The 22,570-nt window shown below is 45.9% G+C and overlaps 1 protein-coding gene across 1 annotated transcript in view; it reads right to left on the minus strand.

The window, feature by feature from the left end:
* Nucleotides 1-22,570, minus strand: part of PEAR1 (platelet endothelial aggregation receptor 1) — a 404,365-nt gene that overhangs the window by 328,159 nt on the left and 53,636 nt on the right. The window contains exon 2 of the mRNA XM_086945319.1: nt 8,317-8,458. The gene's annotated coding sequence lies outside the window, so the exon portion shown is untranslated. The remainder of the gene's footprint in view (nt 1-8,316; nt 8,459-22,570) is intronic.

Raw genomic sequence — 22,570 nt, forward strand, 5'->3', positions numbered from 1 at the left:
CTTAATGTCTGGCAACGCCCATCCTCCTCTTTCTCGCGGGAGTGCCAGAAACCTCGCTGCTCTTCTAGTTTTACCCTTGGACCATATAAATTTGTTGATCAAATTTTCAATCCTTTTGAACCATGTATTATCAAACCATAGAGGAATTGTTCGGAAGAGGTATAAAAATTTCGGCATGATTAACATTTTTATAATATTCACTCTTCCAACCAGGGTAAGATGGAGATTATTCAGTCTATCTAGTTCCCCCCCAACTTTCCGTACAATAGGATCGATATTTAATTCAACTATCTTATCTAATTCTGAAGTTATGGTTATTCCCAGATAGGTTCCCGTCCGTGCCACCCGAGGGTCCTGACATAGAGCCTTACTATTTTTTATAATTTGTGTTTTTCCAGTATTCAAAGAATACCCGGAAATCTTCCCAAAATTCTTTGCCTCCTGCTCCACGTGTCTTATAGCCTCTGTGGGTGATGATGTTATAACCGCCACGTCATCGGCATAGGCCAATATCTTACACTCCCCCCTTAGTGTGACAATTGGGGGGATATTCCTGTTTAGCTCCAGTCTTCTAATTAAAGGGTCTAGATATATTGCAAATAGCAGCGGGGAGCATGGGCAACCCTGCCTTGTGCCCCTGTTAATTTTTACTTTATCCGGTAACCCCGCATTAATTCTAATTGCTGCCACGGGCTCTCTATACAGTGTTTTTAACGCTTTTATAAAGCCACTCCCAAATCCAAATTTTTCCAAAACACTCCACATATATACCCATGACACACGATCGAAAGCTTTTTCAGCATCAAGTAATAATACCGCGAATGGGTCCCCATCAGCCTCTGTTTTATCCATAAGGGTAATTAACTTCCTTACATGATGTGTGGTCCCCCGCCCCGGTATAAAACCATGTTGATTGTTAGTAACTAAAGGTGTTATTACACTTGCAAATCTTGTTGCCAGCGTTTTTGAGTAGATCTTAGTGTCCGTATTCATAAGAGTAATCGGTCTGTATGACCCCGGGTTAGTTGGCGTTTTCCCCTTCTTAAGAATAACCACAATTTCAGCCTCAGACCAAGTACCTGGTATTGAGATTCCCTCCTGTGCCTGTTTCATAGTATAGAGCATATCTCCACATAACTCCTCCCAAAATACCTTGTAGAACTCTAGCGGGATTTTATCCGGGCCAGCCGCCTTTCCTGATGGTAGACTCTTCATGGCTGCTTTTACCTCCTCTAATTCTAGCAAGTTGTCAATCCTCTTCTTCTCTACTTCCTCCAACTGTCTCCCCTCATGATAATTCAAGTACTCCATTATGTCTTCAGGGTCTCTTATATCACTTTCAGAATATAGAACCGTGTAAAAGTTCCTGAAGACTTCCCTTATTTGTTGTGCATCGGTGACAGTCACCCCTGAACTATCTTTGATTGCTTTTATCTCCCCAAAAGATACCTTCTGCCTAGTTCTAGCTGCTAACATTTTGCCCACCCTTTCATTCATCTCGTAACAATTCTCCCTATTCACTGTATATTGTTTGGCTGCCCTTTCTGCTATCTGTTCTTCCTCCTCCATTCGCAGTTTTACGAGTTTAAGGTATGCGGAGTCCGTTGGAGCGTCATTATCAGTTTGATCTATCCTGCTGTTCAATTCCTCCTCTGCCCGCAGTAGTTCCCTCCTTACCCCCTCACTTCTTTCTTTCTCCTGTTTCCTTTTCCTAACCCCATAACTGATGGTCTCGCCCCTCACTCCGGCTTTAAAGCAATCCCACACTATTCCTACGGGTGCTGTATGTCTATTTATATCCAAGAACTCAGTTATCCATCTCCTCATATGTTGGATGTATGCGTCCTCCACTAAAAAAGCCTTTTCAAAGGACCACTCCGAAACCTTCCTTACCACTGTCATATCTTTTAAAGTGATTATAAGAGGATTATGGTCCGATAACAACCTTGGTATTCTTTCGATATCTATCCCATCAGTGCCTTGGTTGTTAACTAAGAAATAATCTAGTCTGACACTTATCCTATGGGGTGCTGAATAATATGTAAAACCATCTTGACCAGGGTTAAGAGTATCCCAAACATCGATCAAACCATTGTTTCTGGCTAAATTAGCAACTGCTTTATAGACTCTTTTCTTCCTTCCCTTATATTTAATTGGGGGCCCCAACCCCAGCCCCAATCCCCCTGCTCCATTGATGTTAAAATCTCCTCCTATCACTATAAATGGAGCCCATGTTGCCAGCTCAATATCAATTTCTTCAAAGATCTCAGGATCATCTCCTGTAGACCCATAAAGAGACCCAAGGGTGACCCACGTTTCTCCAATCAAGCATTCTATCAAGGCTCATCTACCCCATACATCCTCCCATTTTTTCCTAGTAGTGACACCTCTTTGCCTTGCCATAACCGCAACCCCCCTATTCCTACTTCCCTGCCGAGAGTGTGCTAAAACAGTAAGACCCAGCTGGTCTAACAGACTAATTTCAGACAATTGTATATGGGTCTCTTGGAGTAGTAGAAAATCTATTTTTAAACTTTTGATCAAGACAGCTGCCTTCTGCCTTTTGGTCTTATCATTAAGGCCACACACGTTCCATGTCATTATTCGTATACTCATCCTGGGTTTTTAACAGATACATTCACAATTTTAATCATATAATAAAAAAAAAACAAGTTGCACACTGTAACCACGGCTTTATATAACACAGCGAACATAAAGCTTCCTTCTGTTTCATTATTCCCCTTATTCCATAATATTTCCTGTATTATACATGTCCTGTATGTTTTACGCTCCTTGCCCCCCCGTGTCTCCCACCCTTTCCCCCCACCCCAACTATCCCACCCCCCCTACGGGCAAATAGGTCCATCGGACCTATATGTGACAGCTGTGTCTGTTTGGGTCCCACGCCTCCCCCCCCCGCTCTTATTGTGCCACAAACCCTCTACGTAGAAAATGCTCACTTATTAATATCTACACATTTATATAGCAATTCTTGTGCTTCTATAGAAATTTTCAGCGGTCTTGGTTTTTATATCCTACTGCCTTTAGCTGGTAAGTCTACCACTAAGTCCTGAGATTGTGCACTGTTCTGCGGGGTCCTTTCCTTGAGCCATGTCAAAAATTCAGCTGCTCTGACCTCAGAATAAAAAATCTTAACCTGGCCATCCTTAACCACTTTCAACCTGCTAGGGAACATTAGGTATGCCTCACACCCGATTCTCTGAAATGGAGCTATTAGCTCGCGGAGTCTCCACCTACGTTCTACCGTTATATGGCAGAAGTCAGGTCTAGCGAAGAACTCTACCTCCTGGTATCTGCATTTTGCTTGTGGTCTTGCTTTGGCCATTATCTCCTCTCTTAATAAGAAATTGCCCACATATATTAAAAATGCTCTCGGCTTTTTTAATCCGTCCCCCTTTCTCTGTATAAAAGGAAATCTGTGGGCACGCTGAATCTCAGCTTCCCAGTTCCAGCCTTTTATATCTGGAAGAGCACCCTTAAGGAATTCAATTATGTAGGCTCTTGCATCCTGCCCCTCCCTTCCCTCCGGAATACCTAAGAGTCTGACATTGTTTCTCCGCTGCCTATTCTCGAAATCTTCGAGCTTCCATAATACATCATTGTTCATTTTCTCTTGGTCTTGTCTGAATTCCTTCCATCCCTTCATTTCATCTTCCAGGCCCCCTGTTCTTTCTTCCACCTCTGTAACTCTCCCTGCCAACTCTGTGCACGCTTTGTTTACCTTTCGAAGAGCATTTTGTATCTTTTTACTTTCCTGTCTGGCTCTCTGACTCTCTACCCTTGCCTCCGTCTGTATTTGCTTGAGCATTGAAAACATCATTTCAAACCCCAAGGGCGATTTCTGGCGTTGGGGCTGCTCCTGATTTTGAATCTGGGACTCGGGTAGACCTTGCCTGTCTCTCTCCTCATTCAACCGCAAAGACCCTAAGGACACATCTACACTCCCAGCCCCCTCTTTATACATCTGAGATGTAGCTGCATAGTCCCAATCAAGTCTCTTTGCTACATTTATAGCTGCTGGGCTTATAGATCCTTTTGCTCTTCTCCTTTTTTTAGTCAATACCTTAGATTTATGCTTTGTAGCTGTATCCTTTTCAGAAGGTTCTCCAGAGCTAGGACCAGATGTAGATGCAGTCTCTGTTACAAGTCCTGACAATGTCTGGTCGCTTCCCAAGTCGGCTATAGAGGAATCCTCTGAGTCACCCCCCCCAACTGCCCCCACCTCTTCACCTTCCTCCTCACCCTCATTAACAGAGAAAAAACATTCATCAGAAGGGGAACCAGTTAGAGAGATCACGACCTTAGGGTCACTGCTAATCATTTTGCTCAGGTTGTCTCTTCCATTACCATCACTAGACCCTCCAACAGCTATCCCCCTCTCCGGCTGCTTAGATGCATTAATATCCTTACTGCACCCCTCTATAGTAACAAAGGTACTGGAAGCATTAATATTGCTCTGCTCCTCCCTTAATGCCTCTGTCAGTGCCTCCGTCAGAATCATAGCATTATCTGACCCCGGGTCTGGAGGCGGAGTACTCTCTTCAACATGGTGTGGGAAACTGACATTCTCTATGCAGCCGTGATAGATTGGAACATTATTTCCAGCATTCCCATTCCCAGTAACTATCCCAGTGTCAGGAAGAAGTTCGCCCCCTGTCCCATGACATTGCTTAATCTGTCCAGTAGGAATCTCCACAGCCTCCACAGCCTCCACATTCTCCTCATTCTCCTCATTCTCCTGTATCGGAGCACCTCGTAGTGGCTCATCTTTCCTATGCACCTTCTGCACCTTCTTAATTAAGGCTCCCAAATGATCAGACTGTATTAGAGAACTGGTTGCCAGCAAATTATTGCCTATCTCCCTCACATTGGAGCCATTATCCAGTCCATTATCCGGCTCTGAGGCCACAGCTTCACCAAAATCTGTTTGGGGGATAGTTGAGCCAAGCGCTGCTTGAGAACTGATTGAAATTACCGGAAAGAAAGCTTCTGACACCAATGGCTGCCTCAGATTCCCCTGCTCAGTTACTTTTCCCCTGTTTCCTTTTATTGCCGGTACTGCCTTAGTTTTGTCTTTTTCTTTTTTTTTCGGCCTCTCCCCCACGCTGCTGCCAGCCTCCTTGCTCCGTGTTACACTCCTTACTTGCTCGGAAGCTTGAAAATCCTCACTCGTCTCCTGTGTCCGCGTCAGCTTCTTTGCGCGGAGGTTAGCCGCCGGAGCGTCCGACTCGCTCCAAGCAGCTTTCTCCTCCCTCAGCACTTTTGAAATCTTTGGCGCCATTGAACGCCAAGTCGTGGATGAAGCTCCCGCTGAGCTCTGCTGCCGATACCGCTTCAGCTGCTGCTGCTGCCGGTACTGTTTTCTCCAACCGCTCGCCTTCACCATCAGCTGACGAGCAGTAGCCAATGCTCGAGTCAGCACCACATCCACCGTCGGGAGGGCTAGTACCTTCGCGATTGCCTTCGCGGTAAACCACATCAATCACTCTTCAGCCCGTTTACACCTCGTAATTTGGAAGCCGCTGAACAGAGCAACTAAAACGCTATCAAAAGCATCGCTTACAATCTCTTCTCCTTTCTTTTAGCATTTGCTCCTTTCAATGAGATCCTGAGCAGGGGAGCAGGTAGGAAGCGCGTCCTCACCCCGACAGACTGTCAGCGGCCATCTTGCCTCCTCCATAAGGCCCTATATTTTCAATGCCGTTATGCTACAGTAGAATCAATATACAAAAATAAATGATTTCTCTGAAATTAATTTCTCCAATCTTGTGTTGCTTGTTTTGTGAGGGAAGGGGGCTTTCCTTGCCATAGTTTTGGGTGTAGAGTACACAATAAATTGAAAATTCAGAAATTCAACAATGTTTTAGTGACCAAACCAGGTCATAGTGAATTGGTCTCCACCCTTTCTCGGTTAGCCCATCTCCCTCCAGTGATGTGCCTGCTCAACACTAAGGAGAAACATTCCAGCGGTGTCTTTGTAGTTTTTCCGTATGACGCGTTACACTGGTACAAATAATACTCGGCTCCCATGCGCACACTTGAGCCCTTAGCAACACTGACTGCATGTACTCTCTAGTATGTGGACAGGAAGTGCGGTACACCACTGGTAAGAAAGACAGGAAGTGATAATGCAGATCTTCCAGTGGGATGGGGGAGGCATCTGCAAGGGCCTCAGATACATTCAAGGAACCAGGAAGCAGAGTGTGATGGAGGGGAAGGCAGCAGACAGGCTTGTTTACTAGACCGGAAAGAGAACCCTCCGCTGCCACTGAGGCCACGGGGAGGCGAAGACAAGGAATGTTTTGATACAATGGCCTGAAAGTTTTTTGAAGTTCAGTAGCTCTGAAAGGCACGAGTCTGCTATAGTCTTGATCTCATGAGCAAGCAGAATGACAACAGCTTTGAGACAACTTTGACAAATAGATGATACACACATGGTCCTACGCGCCAAGTGAAGCAGACAGCGCTGATCAGTAGTTGCAGAAACCAACATGCGAGGCTGCATTGAAGTGATCAGGAACCGAAAGATACAATACATGCAGAACACACATGGCATTATATTTGAAGAAGAGTGGATGCATGCACAGATCACTGGAGGAGGACAGATACATATGATTTAAATATGTATCACTGTGTAGGTCAGTGCAGACGTCAAGTGATTTATCACTGCTAAACCAGGAAGGAGCATTATGTTATCAGCTCAGTTCCTGGCTAACTTCTAATCTACAGGGTCCACCCGGCACATATAGAAAACTGAGGAACCACATGACAGTCAAAAGATTCAACCCGTCTCTCCTTATGGAACAATGGAAAGAACAATTGTCCCCACTCCCCAAAACATAGCACAACACAAATCAAACAACATGCAAACAAATGTAGTCCAAATGCTCAGGTACAAAATGCCACAACTAAACCAATCTGAAGCAACAACACTGCCACTCCGTTTTAGACAGCTGCACACTGCATCACACTTTAATCAGGTTGGAAAACAGCTACACTGCCAACCAGTCTACATCAAAACATGGAGCTAGCCACTAAAAATCCACCCTTCATTTCGTTTAAACCCATCTCCTTCCATCAGTAGGTAGCCAATCGCCACCCTGCAGGATGGTCACAGAGGGATGGGGTCTGCAGCTAATGTTCAGCTTTCATGTACCCACACTATTCTCCACATATTTCAGCAGAACATAAAAACATTCGGTGACAACCGCCACCGGACTAGCCAAACAGGAAGGAAGAAATGGTAAGCATATCCCATAAACCGCAATTAATAAACAGCTACACCTAAAACTAACACGGTATATATGCTACTTACCAAATCATGCTCGCATCTAACACCATCCAGTACACAGACCTCACCATTCATCAGTTCTACAATATTATAGGATATTGATGACATTTTTCCAACTGACTCCTACAGTCAAACTCATCTTTCTCAGCCATCGTCAAGCCAAATTCAAATACACACAAACCTCAGTGAGATACTCAAAACATACAATGATCTGATGTATTTTACAATACAGGCACACACTCAATATCAAAAAACTACAACCCATTGGAACAAAACAGTGCAAAGATCTCTGAACATCTCAATAGAACAGGCAATAACTTTGAAACCGAATAACACACGCCAATGGAAGTGATAAGGAAAACTGTTCATTTAAGTACACACACAATAGACAACTACACAGATCAATCCAGCACACCAACATGGTGTGGTACATTTCAACAAAGGCTGGTGGTAAACTGCATAGACAGATGTGCAACAAACTCACTAAACACTCTGCAGGAATAACACTGCTCATTCAATGTAATATTGTTATAAGCACATATTAACCACTTTCTATGTATACATTTGCTGTACATTTCATTAGAAAACCCTTTTCCCTGTAAAATACTCTATTTGCAAGAAGACTTACTCACACACTTGAGTGACATACTATTACCCCACTCTTTAAAACAACCATTAAGCATATTTCCAACATTATATTTTCCACAACATGCCCTACACAACATACTGCCATTTGAAAACTGTAAGCAAGGAAAATCATCCACAAACTAGAGGTTATGAAATGAAATGAAAACTGCTAACTGTATTCCATCTTTCACCTTCAGACCTGTGTTGTAGCTGAAACGCTGGGATTCCTCCGGGTAGCCATGCGCTATAAAAGACTCATTTTCATTTCATTTCATCCATCAGTGACAGAAGAGGCACTTTCATTCATAAGCCATGACTATTGGCTTTGCCAGTGTTTGTTTTTCTTATTTCAAATTCACTAATGCTAGTACACTCACCTGAAAAATGCTGTTTTGGCTCTCGCTAAACACCCTCTGTGTGAATAATCCTGCAAATCTGGTGTGATTTTCACATGTCGTTACACATCCATCCTCATTGTCAGTGTTGCATTGGAAGAAGAGAGGAGCCGGTCACAGAATCCTGGAAGAAGGCAGACACAGATGCTGAAAACTGTATTACCATGCAGAGCAGTACCAAGGTTAGATAAACAGTCATCCTCCACTAGGCACATGCTGTTATTAACTCAGATCCTGGCTACATCTCCAGGTAACATCACACACAGAACCATGACATCACCTAAGGACAGTGATGGTACCCAGTGACAGACAGATGATAGAACACATGACCTCTGGAGACGAAAACAAACAACACGCCTAAAAAAGATCCAAGACAGGGGAAATGCTGATTGGCTCTAAACCGGGCATGTATAAACAAGCAGCCACCAATGCAGCTTTGTAGATATGTTTTAGTTTTAAATAACTGGGGATGTGTACCAAATCAGTGGGAGTCCAACTCGATTCATAATTGCCCATGAAACAACAGACAAGTGAATGCGTTTAATGTGTTTTTTTTGTTTTAGTATAGACAGGTTCATCATGCGTTTCTTTCTTACCTCATTCTCAGCCTGATTGACAGTAGTCTGAGGCAAGAGTTACTATGGAGACTACTCATTATTCGGCATTCTCAAGCAACAAATCACCAGCACATGAAAGATGTGTCTGGGGGCTCAGTGGACTAATGCATTTTTTCAGAAACCTGTGTTTGACCTCATAGTCACAAGTTGGAGTATTGGTAAGCGCACTCAGCCTTTCATCCTCTCCAAGGTCAATAAAAGGAGTACCATTGCACTGTGTAACAATAAACATCCACTATTTAGAGCCTGGATGCCTGGCCTAAGGTGTGAATGGGCACTTTACAAAGACACATATTATATTAAGATGGTCGCCAACAGGTTTGGCTTTCCCACTCACACTTTAGGCAGGTTGTCAAAGTTCCACTGCCTAAGCATTCTTTTCAAACAGCATCACAGGCCCATAGTGCCTCTAACTTCTGTGCTTTCATTTGTCCTCATGCAAAATCAGCCAGATACACTTTCAAAGGCACCCCAAGCGCCTAAATATACTCCTAGACCCCATATATATCCAGAGGGGGCCCTAGACACAAGATCATTGTTTGTCATGGGCTGTGCCCTCCTATGGCTCCTAGACCCCCCAGGATAACATGATCATAAAAATGTGTTCTGAATTAATTGGTATCTTTATCTCCATGTGCTTCTTCCTTGGAATTGTGACGCTACAATTTTAACACTTTAAATGTAGCCGGACTTATTACTCCCTCAAAGTACACCTGCTCACCTCCCCCCAAAAAACAATGGGAAAAAGTAGTTGTATCTATAAGGGCCCCAGCCTGTGGCTAGGGGCACACGTCTGCAGGAAAACGCCTAGTTAATTCAGATTTTGGTGGTCAATAAAATACTTGGGGCCTCATTTACGAGGTCCCTAGCGGCACTTTTGCACCGCCGGACCATCACTTTTTTGACTCCGGTGGCACAATGACAATGTGCCGCTGCATATGTACAAGGCCACGCAAAGACACTTAGTGTGGCTTTTCATGGCCTTGTAAATATGTGCCCCTTTCACGAGAACACTACGTGAAAGGGGGGGTTTGTCGGTGTTGCTGTGGGTGTTCCCACACAACAGCAATGGAATCTGAAGCATTCCAAATGTACGAGAAATCATGAACCTGGGAATGCATCATATTCTAACGCCAGCCCAGGGGTGGCATTAGGGCGGCACAACGAGGAGAAATATCCATATTTCTCCTCGTTCTTTCCACATTCTATGTGTGCTGCATTTTTTGAAGATTGTGAGGAGAGTTCCTTGTGGGTTGAGTGGAGGTATATCTGGGGTCAGATCTATGAATATTTCACGCAACGCAAAGCAGCAAGACATCTTTACTGTGCTGCATGAAAGGGAGAGATAAGGAATGCACCCTATTTAATATTATAGGGTGAATTTCTGTCCTCTCCGTGCGCTGATGCACTTTTGACAGCCTAGCACCAAAACAGGTACCCTTGCGGCATGGTGCAGGCAGGAATGTTTTTGTGCAGGAAGGGAAAAGAATTCTCTGAGGCTTTTTCCTCTTTCTATGTCTGCTGCAGAACGCAGTACACATAGACGAAAAAACGAGGACAAATAAAGATATTTCTCTTTGTTACGCCTCACATGGGAAGGTGTACTATTTTGAGACATTCCCATGTCTACCACTCATGGTAAATCTAAGAATGCGCCAACATCTATGGGTAGATGTGTGGGAACACCTTGGGGCAGAGTAATGAAAGGGAGCAAGTTGTGCTGTCTTGTGATATTCCAGATTCATCATGCACAGCAGGGCCACGCAACATGGTCTTGCACGGCTTGGTAAATCTGACTTGAGTGTCGCTTTGCCGCTACGTTATCCTGCGTGATGCAAGGGCAACGCAACACTTCGAGAAATCTGGCCAATGATGTCACTGAGGTAGTCACTGTTGTTTGAGGATTGCTCACAAAGCTTCAATTTGGAAATGCTGGCGTACTCGAAGTCAAAGTCTGCTGAAGAGGAACACGTCTTCCTCTTCTTCTTTTCTTTTCCTTCTCTCTCTTTCCCCTCTTCTTTCTTTCTTCTTTTATACAAAACCCCTTTTAAAAGCTTTTTTCCCTTAGTACAATGCATTTGCTCCTTTTTGGGGCTTTTCTTCCTTTTAGATATTTCACTTTTATAAAATGTATCTCTTTATGATGCTTTTTGAGCTTTGTTCTGATGTTTTACATTGTGTATTCTGTTTAATAAAGCTATTTAAACTTAAAAAAGAGGAACACGTATGAATTTGGAGTGTATCTTTTCTAACCAGCGCCATACGGGTTTCTGAAAAACTAAAGCATATACCACTTTTTTTTCTAGAGTATTAGGGTTGAATCTTTACATTTGGTAATTGCAATGGGCAGGTTACGTTACTATAGCTAAAGGGAAAAGATAAGTTAGCCAGAGCCCAACAGATCAAAGATCACATTAGGAGTTATTTTTCAAAATGGTAAAAATTTATTGGTTGTCCAAATTCGAAGAAGAGAGTAAACACTAAAAGCAACGTATATGGACTACAGAAAAATGCTAAAAGACTTGCAAATTGAGCTGTGCAAATGACATTAGATTTAATATAGACATTCAGGCACATGCATCAAGCGATTTTGGAATCGCAAACGGTGCGAATCGCAAAATTCGGCCGTTTTCGATTCCAAAATCACTTTTTGGGATGCATCATTCATTTTCCATTTCTCGCAATTTTAGAAATCGCAATTTTTTGCAATTTCTCAAATTGCAATAGCATTTAAGAAATCGCAAATGTTGCGATTCCTTACATGCTATGCATGATTTATTTATTTTTGCGAATTCGCAATTTTAAAGGGAAAAATTACCATGAAGATCACCTTCATGGTAATTTGCGAAAAGTTTCAAAAATGCAAATAAATGCATTTTTGAAACTTACATTTTACACACACACATGCCCTTGTGACACGTGTGTGAGTAAAATGTACTTACATGACATTCCAGGGGTCCTCCACCCTTGAAAATGCATTCTCATTTTGCGATTCCTTAATTGCGAATTCGCAAAATGAGAATGCCTTCCCATTGATTCCTATAGGCCTCTAGGCCCATAGGAATCAATGTAAAGCGTTTCTTTATTTGCGATTCGCAATTAAGGAATCGCAAATAAGGGAAATTAGCGAATCGCAAAAAAAAATGCGATATTTTGATGGATAGGAATTTGCGATTCCTAAATTGCGATTCCTTAATTTTCGCAATTTAGGAATCGCAAATTCCTACAATGATGCATGTAGCTGAAAGAGATGTATTCACCTTGAGAACAACATTGTAAAATACAAGCTCATAATAGAGAGGAGAATGACTTGGATGTAAAAGTGGATATAAAACATGGAAGATATTAAACATATTTGATTCAGTAATGTTTAGGTGTTGGTTAATTTTTGGTGTTTTCATATCTTTGAAATGTCACCATGTAACTACTTTGTCAATCCTAAAGAGCAGTGACATTACAATTGACAACAGTAACTCCTTTTAATGGCAGATCTACACAATGGCACTCTGCAACACTACTGTATGAAAAAAAGGTGTTATCATTATTGTAAATATCAATTTTAAAAAAAGGTTGCGTGACTCTCCCCCCTCCCCTCCAGAATCCTACAAACAAAAAACACATGAGTGGGCCAAACACCTGCGCAACTAAACTGTCCAAAAAGCCTGCAGTTGAACTTACAGAGAGGAAGCACCTTGAGTGGAAATGGTGATGTCTTCTGTGCATCCTCTTGTTTATCCAGACATAAATACAACTAAGACTAGACACTCTGTGAAATGAAAATGAAATGAAATGAAAAATTCCATTTATATAGCGCATAACTGCCCGGAGGCCTCGCAGCGCTGATGACTGATTACTGTGTTCGACTGCAGGGCAGAGTTAGTACGCCTTTGAGAACAGGTAAGTTTTTAAGTCTCTCCTAAATGACATCAGATTATCATTTTGTCTAAGGGACAGAGGCAGGGAATTCCATGCCTTTGCTGCTGAGCAAGTAAATGAACGGCCACCCCAACGGGCTTTCTTGATTTTTGCCGTGGTTGCCAAATGCAGAGAGGCCGAACGAAGAGTTCTAGGCGGCACATAAGGCGGTACCAGGGAAAGCAGCACTGCCGGGCCAGTTTGATGAAAGGGTTTGTGCAGAATGCACATGGCCTTGAACAATGTTCTTGCAGCCACTGGGAGCCAATGAAGCTCCTATAGGGCAGTTCTCGCTGACTGCCAGCGAGGGATGTTAAAGAGCAGGCGCGCCGCACAGTTTTGAGTGACTTGGAGTTTTTTTGTCACCGATGCTGGAGCCCCTAGATATAAAACGTTTCCATAGTCCAGGCGGGAGAGTATCAGGGCCTGTACCATGACCCTTCTCGCCTGGAATGGAAGTAAGGGGAGCACTTTCCTGAGCATTTTCATTAGCCCTACGCATACGGAGGCTGTTTTAGTGGCTTGAACCGAGAAACCCAGAGCTCTATCCAGCCAGATTCCCAAACTCTTTATCTGGCCCTTTGGAAGGGGAGGGGTGCCGAGACACGAAGGCCAGTTCAACTGGAAGGTAGGAGAAGGGTTACCTAGTAACATGACCTCGGTCTTCTCCCCGTTGAGTTTGAGATGGGAGAGTTGCATCCACTCTGCAACAGCCTCTAGACACGGACCCAGGGTGTTAGACGAACCATCCTTGTGGTCCAAAGAGACCACAAGTTGGGTATCGTCAGCGTAGGTGACAATCCGCACACCGTAGGGGAGAACTATCTTCTCTAGAGGCTGCATATAGACATTAAACAGTGTGGGGCTCAGGGAGGAGCCCTGAGGAACCCCACAACTGAGCGGATGCTTAGATGATACCACCTCGCCCTCAAATACTTGGAAAAAGCGTTCCTCCAAAAAAGAGGTCAGCCATTTCAGGGCCGCGCCCGACACCCCCATGCCCTTCAAACGGTGTAAAAGGGTGGCATGGTTAACAGTGTCGAACGCGGCACTGAGGTCCAACAGTATAATAGCAGTTTTTCCACCTTGGTCCATTATTGCTCTGGCCGCCTCTGTGACCGCCAGAAGGGCGGTCTCAGTGCCATGTTGAGGACGGAACCCTGTTTGGGAGACCTGTAGAAGTTTGTTGAACTCCAAGTAGTCCCCTAATGTTTTATTGATATGTCTCTCCAACAACTTACTCAACCACGGAAGCAGCGAGATAGGGCGGAAATTGGATAAGTTGTTAGAATCCAAGTTCGGTTTTGTCTGTGTATTTTCTTTCTGTAGACTTGACTGGTCTTGTACAGAGCCAGAAACTGCTGCTACTCAGCTCCTGCTAACGGTGTGGTCGAATGCGCGTGGATCAATGGAGAAGGGCGCGCTGTAACAGAATAGTTGAGGTCTTTGTAGGATTTGGGAGGTGGACATGCAACATAATGGTGAACTGAGGAGGTATGTGAGAACATTTTAAGATGATTAGGGAGCGGGATTGTAGGCAAAAGACTGGACGTAGAATAAGCCTTAAGGTTCAATGCTACCTTACATCACCTTTCCCGAGTGATCTCTTGCACTCCACATATACGGCAACCCCTTACTCTGCTCCCATGCTCCAAGATACCTGTACTGTCCTGTCACTATCCCCTAGCCACAATATTTTGTCGGACTCTTCCTGAGTTCTGTGTCCCCAAGTTCTGAAGCCAACACCCCTAAATGCTTTGATCTTGACTAGTGGGCCTTGATAGAAGAAACCTGGATGGGTGGTGCTGTCTGGCAAGAAATAATTTATTATGGTAGTGTAGAGGACAACTGACAGAATAATGCATCATGCATTGCTAACTAGGCACCACAACCCTGCTCAGGATAATCTTCCAATAGCTTTTGCCACAAATGCTCAGACTTCTTGGCACTTGCCTCGGTGCTTCCTACAAGACTGTCAGTTGTTGTGAGTTTTTTTTATGGAAGATAAGAAAAGTGAGCTGGAAACAGACAGAGGCTGCCCCTAATCATTTTACATAGGCAACAACACAGATGATGAATTGATTAATACAATACAAGTGGATTCTATCCTGGGACAAGTTATTAAACATTCTCTGTGCATCATTGAAGACATCACCAGGTGCTCTTGAATCGTTTTAAGAATGCCTCACCGGTGGAAAGCATTATTCATGTGGCATGACGTCAGACTAAGTGCTCATACCATGTTAATTTTAATACCCAAGATACCCCTTTTTAGAACCTTCCGATTTGTTTCACCCTCATGTTACTTTTCCCTCCCCCTTGACTCCCCCACCTCCACGTCTGCCCCATACCATCGTCATTCCACACAAGTTTTGTTCACCCATTAAAAAAAATATTTTATTTCCCCTCTATCTATGTTCCTCATTTTCCATGTTTTTTACAGAGGTTCCCATGGATGCCCTCATTCCTCCTCTTAAATCTTACAACTCTAACGTTGCCTCCTTACCTCTATTTTACTTCTTTAATACTAAAAACATATATAATTTTAGCACTTGCCTAAGACAAGAAATACTGTTAGTTTACAGTGGGCTTAGGGGCCGCCCATTGCTCACTGGCTTCATTTTCACTCTCATTTGTTTGCTTCTTATTCATCATCTCCAGTATGCCTTCATTCATCTTCTTGTGTTTGTCCCTCCCCTGGAGCATGGACCTATCACTGGTGTCCTTCACTGCTCCTTTTTTAGGCGCTACTCTTTTCTTTTTGATTAAGCTGTCTTCAAGGGTGCATGTGTTTTCCAGCTGTATCCCTTGTGAACTCCCCCCTGTGTTCCTCTTTCTCACATTCCCTTGGTTGCTGTTCTTGCTTCCTTCCCACCCATCTTCCTTTGCTGTTCTTATCCATCTGTTTTTACAGCCCCACCTTCCATTGTCTGAGTGTCTCTGCAGCACTGCTCACCCACCCGCCATTGTCTGTGTGCTTCTCCGCTTATAGTCTGTTGTCTATGTTCTCCAGTCCCCACCCACTCTCTGTTGTCTGCTTCCCTTCCCAGCACCAGCCATCCACTTTCCATTGTCATTGCCTTTCCTTATCTTCTCCTGTCCATCCTGCATTCTCAGCTTGCTGCTCCCACCCTGCGCACCCACCCTCCGCTGTCAGCATGCTGCCCCAAGACTTCTGCACACCATCCATTATCCAGGTGCACCTCATTACCCACCTGCCCAACTTCCATTGTTTATGCGCTCCACAGCCCTTTCCGCTCACCTTCCTTTGTTTAATGCCAAGTTGCCCACCCTCCCTCGTCAGATTTCTGCCACTTCCACTCACTTATGATCCTGGTTGCCAACCTGCTACCCTCTTTTGTCAGCTTGATACGCTGTCCCCTTCCGCGCACCCTCCACTGTAAGCTTACTTCTCCATCTTCTCCCACCCACGACCCACCTTCCATTGTCAGCTTGCTTACACATCCCCTTGGTCCACCTTCTTAGGCCGGCTTGCTCCCCAGCCACTTCCACCCACCCTCCATCATCCATTTGCTCCCTCAACCCCTCCCACCCAGTCTCCATTGCTCATGTGCTTTGAAGCCCCTCCTGCCCCCCCCGTTCACAGCTTGCTTCTCCATCCACTCTGGCACACCATCTATTATCATCTTGCTCCCCCTCATGCCCACCCCCCTTCACAGCTTGCTTTCCAAGCCCATCCTGCCCACCCTATTGTATCCATGTGTTCCCCATTCCCACAGCCACCCTCTGTTATCAATGTGCTCTGTCAGCCCCTCCTGCCTCGCCTCTGTTGCCAGTGTGCGTCCAAAAGGCCCTCCTGCCCACCCCTATTGTCAAGTTTGCTGCCTCGCCCACATTCCTTTTTCAGTTTGCTACAGCTGTCCCTCTTGCCCACCATCTGTTGCCAGCTGACTGCTCGAACCCCTACTGCCCACCCTCCCTTATCAGCTTGCTACCCCATCACCTCCCACCCACCCTTTTCTGTCAGCTTGCTGCCCCATTCCGCTTCCGTCCTCCATTGTCAGCTTACTTCCCCATCCCCTTCCGCCCACTCTCCATTGTCAGCTTGCTGCTTAGTCCCATCCCGTCCATGTCTGCTTGCTGCTTCATCCCATCCCCTTCCGCCCACTCTCCATTGTCAGCTTGCTGCTTCATCCCATCCCCTTCGGCCCACTCTCAATTGTCAGCTTGCTGCTTCATCCCATCCTGTCCATGTCAGCTTGCTGCTTCGTCCCATCCCGTCCATGTCAGCTTGCTGCTTAGTCCCATCCCGTCCATGTCAGCTTGCTACTTAGTCCCATCCCGTCCATGTCAGCTTGCTGCTTCGTCCCATCCCGTCCATGTCAGCTTGCTGCTTCATCCCATCCCGTCCATGTCAGCTTGCTGCTTCATTCCTTCCGGTCCATGTCAGCTTGCTGCTTCATCCCATCCCGTCCATGTCAGCTTGCTGCTTTTCCCATCCCGTCCATGTCAGCTTTCAGCTTGCTGCTTCATCCCATCCCGTCCATGTCAGCTTGCTGCTTCATCCCATCCCGTCCATGTCAGCTTGCTGCTTCATCCCATCCCCTTCCGTCCACTCTCCGTTATCAGCTTGCTGCTTCATCCCATCCCGTCCATGTCAGCTTGCTGCTTCATCCCATCCCCTTCCTCCACTTTCCATTGTCAGCTTGCTGCTTCATCCCATCCCCTTCCGTCCACTCTCCATTATCAGCTTGCTGCTTCATCCCATCCCGGGCATGTCAGCTTGCTGCTTCATCCCATTCCCTTCCGTCCACTCTCCATTGTCAGCTTGCTGCTTCATCCCATCCCATTCCGTCCACTCTCCATTATCAGCTTGCTGTTTCATCCCATCCCGGGCATGTCAGCTTGCTGCTTCATCCCATTTCCTTCCTTCACTCTCCATTGTCAGCTTGCTGCTTCATCCCATCCCCATCCGTCCACTCTCCATTATCAGCTTGCTGCTTCATCCCATCCCGGGCATGTCAGCTTGCTGCTTCATCCCATTCCCTTCCGTCCACTCTCCATTGTCTGCTTGCTGCTTCATCTCATCCCGTCCATGTCAGCTTGCTGCTTCATCCCATCCCCTTCCGTCCACTCTCCATTATCAGCTTGCTGCTTCATCCCATCCCGGGCATGTCAGCTTGCTGCTTCATCCCATTCCCTTCCGTCCACTCTCCATTGTCAGCTTGCTGCTTCATCCCATCCCGTCCATTGTCAGCTTGCTGCTTCATCCCATGCCGTCCATGGCAGCTTGCTGCTTCATCCCATCCCGGGCATGTCAGCTTGCTGCTTCATCCCATTTCCTTCCGTCCACTCTCCATTGTCAGCTTGCTGCTTCATCCCATCCCGTCCATTGTCAGCTTGCTGCTTCATCCCATCCCCTTCCTTCACTCTCCATTGTCAGCTTGCTGCTTCATCCCATCCCCATCCGTCCACTCTCCATTATCAGCTTGCTGCTTCATCCCATCCCGGGCATGTCAGCTTGCTGCTTCATCCCATTCCCTTCCGTCCACTCTCCATTGTCTGCTTGCTGCTTCATCTCATCCCGTCCATGTCAGCTTGCTGCTTCATCCCATCCCCTTCCGTCCACTCTCCATTATCAGCTTGCTGCTTCATCCCATCCCGGGCATGTCAGCTTGCTGCTTCATCCCATTCCCTTCCGTCCACTCTCCATTGTCAGCTTGCTGCTTCATCCCATCCCGTCCATTGTCAGCTTGCTGCTTCATCCCATGCCGTCCATGGCAGCTTGCTGCTTCATCCCATCCCCTTCCTCCACTCTCCATTGTCAGCTTGCTGCTTCATCCCATCCCGTCCATGTCAGCTTGCTGCTTCATCCCATCCCGTCCATGTCAGCTTTCAGCTTGCTGCTTCATCCCATCCCGTCCATGTCAGCTTGCTGCTTCACCCCATCCCGTCCATGTCAGCTTGCTGCTTCATCCCATCCCGTCCATGTCAGCTTTCAGCTTGCTGCTTCATCCCATCCCGTCCATGTCAGCTTTCAGCTTGCTGCTTCATCCCATCCCGTCCATGTCAGCTTGCTGCTTCATCCCATCCCGTCCATGTCAGCTTGCTGCTTCATCCCATCCCCTTCCGTCCACTCTCCATTATCAGCTTGCTGCTTCATCCCATCCCGTCCATGTCAGCTTGCTGCTTCATCCCATCCCCTTCCTCCACTCTCCATTGTCAGCTTGCTGCTTCATCCCATCCCCTTCTGTCCACTCTCCATTATCAGCTTGCTGCTTCATCCCATCCCGGGCATGTCAGCTTGCTGCTTCATCCCATTCCCTTCCGTCCACTCTCTATTGTCAGCTTGCTGCTTCATCCCATCCCCTTCTGTCCACTCTCTATTGTCAGCTTGCTGCTTCATCCCATCCCGTCCATTGTCAGCTTGCTGCTTCATCCCATCCCGTCCATGTCAGCTTGCTGCTTCATCCCATCCCGTCCATTGTCAGCTTGCTGCTTCATCCCATCCCGTCCATGTCAGCTTGCTGCTTCATCCCATCCCCTTCCTCCACTCTCCATTGTCAGCTTGCTGCTTCATCCCATCCCCTTCCTCCACTCTCCATTATCAGCTTGCTGCTTCATCCCATCCCGGGCATGTCAGCTTGCTGCTTCATCCCATTCCCTTCCGTCCACTCTCCATTGTCAGCTTGCTGCTTCATCCCATCCCGTCCATTGTCAGCTTGCTGCTTCATCCTATCCCCTTCCGCCCACTATCCATTGTCAGCTTGCTGCTTCATCCCACCCCGTCCATGCCAGCTTGCTGCTTCATCCTAGTCCCTTCCGTCCACTCTCCATTGTCAGCTTGCTTCTTCAGCCCCTCGCCTATCCACCCTTCTCTGTGTGCTCCCCAAGAACCTGCTGCCCACCCACCCAATGGCTGTGCTTGCTTCCACTACCCCTCCCTCCCATCCACCATTGTCTGTGCCCACCCTCCAATGTTCGTGTCCTGCCCCAGGCCCTCCTGCCGCCCCTCAGTTTTCACTTTGCTGAACCATCCCCTCACGGCCACCCTCTGTTGTCAGCTTCCTTCTCCAGCCCATACCACCCAGCCTCTGTGGTCCGTGTGCCTCCCCAGCCCCTCTTGCCATCCTTGTGTGCTTCTGCAATGTATTTGCATGTCTTCTCCCCACAAAAGCGTCCTACTCACGCAGACTTCCTCTCTTTGTGTTACTTTGTCCCCTAACCCACTCCCCTCAATTCTTCTGTTTGCAATATAAAAAAAACACACATTTACGCTCACCAAGTCATAGCACTTTAAAAAACAAATAATTAGCCATGATGTAGAGCATGACTAAAATTCTTACCAAAGGCAAAAGCTTTCATAGGCAAAAGCTATTGGTTTTGACAAAGTTTATATCTATTGTTCTTGGCCCGTTTCTATTTTTCCACTAAATAGGTTTTCAATTAATTGGGTTCTCAGCTATGGATTTCCTTTTTTTGTGTTTCTATTGATTCACATACTATTGTACTATCCATGCGTCTTGTTGTCTGGAATACCAAGACACAAAAACTCAGGTCCTTTCTGCAGCAAGTCCTGCAAGCACTTACAAGTGAATATCTGCACCTTGAGGCACCCTCAAAGCAGCATGATCCGCTGTAACAGTCACTGAATAAATTAAGTGTACTTACTGAATTCTTTGGCAGGGCCAAAAATCTGAGAGAAGTCAACTTAAAACGGATTCCAGCGTAAACCACAAGAGGGTTTTTTGACACTTTCTGATTTCATGAGAATCTGCCTCTCATTATGAGCCTACATAATACTTGTCTAAGCCCTGGCATCGCCATCCCTGTTTATTGAGGTTGAAATATTTCAGTAAAATCCATTTGTCAAAATCCAAGGAGGTAATTCAAGACAAGGCTGTCTCACCACCAAACCAAGAGTTTGGTACAGAGCCCTGTTTATGTGTGGGCGCTAAGGTGGCAGATGACTCGAGTGTGAATTCTTAGTGTGGGAGCAAATAGATCTGGTTATATAATAGCCTTGGAGCACGATGTAGCGGGCTCTACCAGCCATTAAAGGCCCTGTCCAAAGATAAACGTGTGAGCCGAAGGCAAGGGCATTTAACAAGGGAGCGGGCCTTTAATTGCCGCTAGAGCACATTATGGAGGGTTCAAAGGATATTAAAACATTCAGGCCCTAGAGGGCAGAACGTTCTAAATAGTAAAACAAAGTCCTCACGGAGCCCCGGGGCGTTGAAATACAACCCCCCCCCCCCCTTCCAGAGACCTTTGTTCGCAGCTATTGCTGTGATAGAGCAACATTGGAATGTTGGAGCGCCGGGCTTCTATCAGCCATTAGTAACCCGGCGCATACCATTGTCGTCAATTGAGCTCCCAAAACTCCACTGTTCTAATAATAATGCTGTTAAATAGTCCCATATCGTGAGGTTGACTTTTTCCAGCCAATCATGCTGCAGCATGTGCATCCCTACTTGTTATTGTTAAAGTTAAAAATCAAGGACCAACTCTTAACTTGACTGAAAACCATCCTCATTGCAAAGGACAGGTTTACAGTTGTGGATGTGGCTTCAAAACCTTCGTTCTCTAAAGGTGGCAAAAGACATTACATATAGGCCTGGGTAAAATATGCTTAGTTTCCTTTGTGAAAATTATACAAAATGCCGAAAACATTATGTGAAAATACGGTTCCGGCATTTACTGCAATTTTTTGTGTGAAATGGATCATTTTTGGTTAAAAAGATGCATTTCATGCTAAACAAACATTGGCAAAGCCAATAGGTCTCACCTACATGAGGAATTAGATTTGACGATCTTGTTTAGCTATGCTGAGAGGTGAGGCTGCTGTGCAGCATGGCTGAAAGTTAAATAACAAGTTTTAGCGTGTCCAGCACTTTTTTTTTGTATTGCTGGCGGGAGGGAGGGCGGGGGAGGAGGCAACACAGAAGGAAGGTGAGGCCGCACGGAGGACATGGGGGAAAACAGAGCTGTGATGTGGCCGTGGTGTCTGCATCATAGACCTATTTTTTGTTATGGTGGTGTGGAGGCGACATAGGCAATGGAGGGTGGGCGGGTTCATGGCAACACAAACAACAGAAGGAGGAAGGGGGTTAAGAGGTTAAGAGCTTATGGGGTGGGGCAAGCCAACATGGACAACAAATGAAGGGAAGAAAGGTGGGGGCAGAACAACAAGGACTACAAACGGAGGGAGAGAGGATGGGGTGCAAATCAACAAGGAAAATGCACAGAGGGAGGGGCTATGGGGCTGGCCACAGTGGTCAATAAACAGAAGGGGAGGTTGGGAGCATGCCAACACAGGCAACGGATGGAAGAAGGGAGGGTGGGTGGGGGCCAGCAGACAGACAGTGGAGGAACATAGAGGATAGAGAAGAACATGAAAGCTGACCAATAAGAAAGCAACAAATGGGAGTGACAATGAAGCCAACCAATGGTAAGCAATGGGCGGTAATGAAGCCCACTGATAGAAAACAACAAGTCTGAAAGAGACAGCACATGCTCTGTCCAAATACGGCTTATTTACTGTTATAGGATGTTTACTGGAATGAAATCTCAATTAGGCAACGTTTTGACGTAATGACGCAATCTTGGGCATTTCGTATAATAGGCATATCAGGGGAAGGCCGGGAATTACGCCGGCGTAAATGTTGCCCATCCCACCCCTAACTGAAGTCCGCAAATCGTTTCGCACCGTTCCTTGAATGGTGAAATCACAGGGCTTGAAA

Source organism: Lissotriton vulgaris, chromosome 12 (genome assembly GCF_964263255.1).
Source record: "Lissotriton vulgaris chromosome 12, aLisVul1.2, whole genome shotgun sequence".
NCBI lineage: Eukaryota > Metazoa > Chordata > Amphibia > Caudata > Salamandridae > Lissotriton > Lissotriton vulgaris.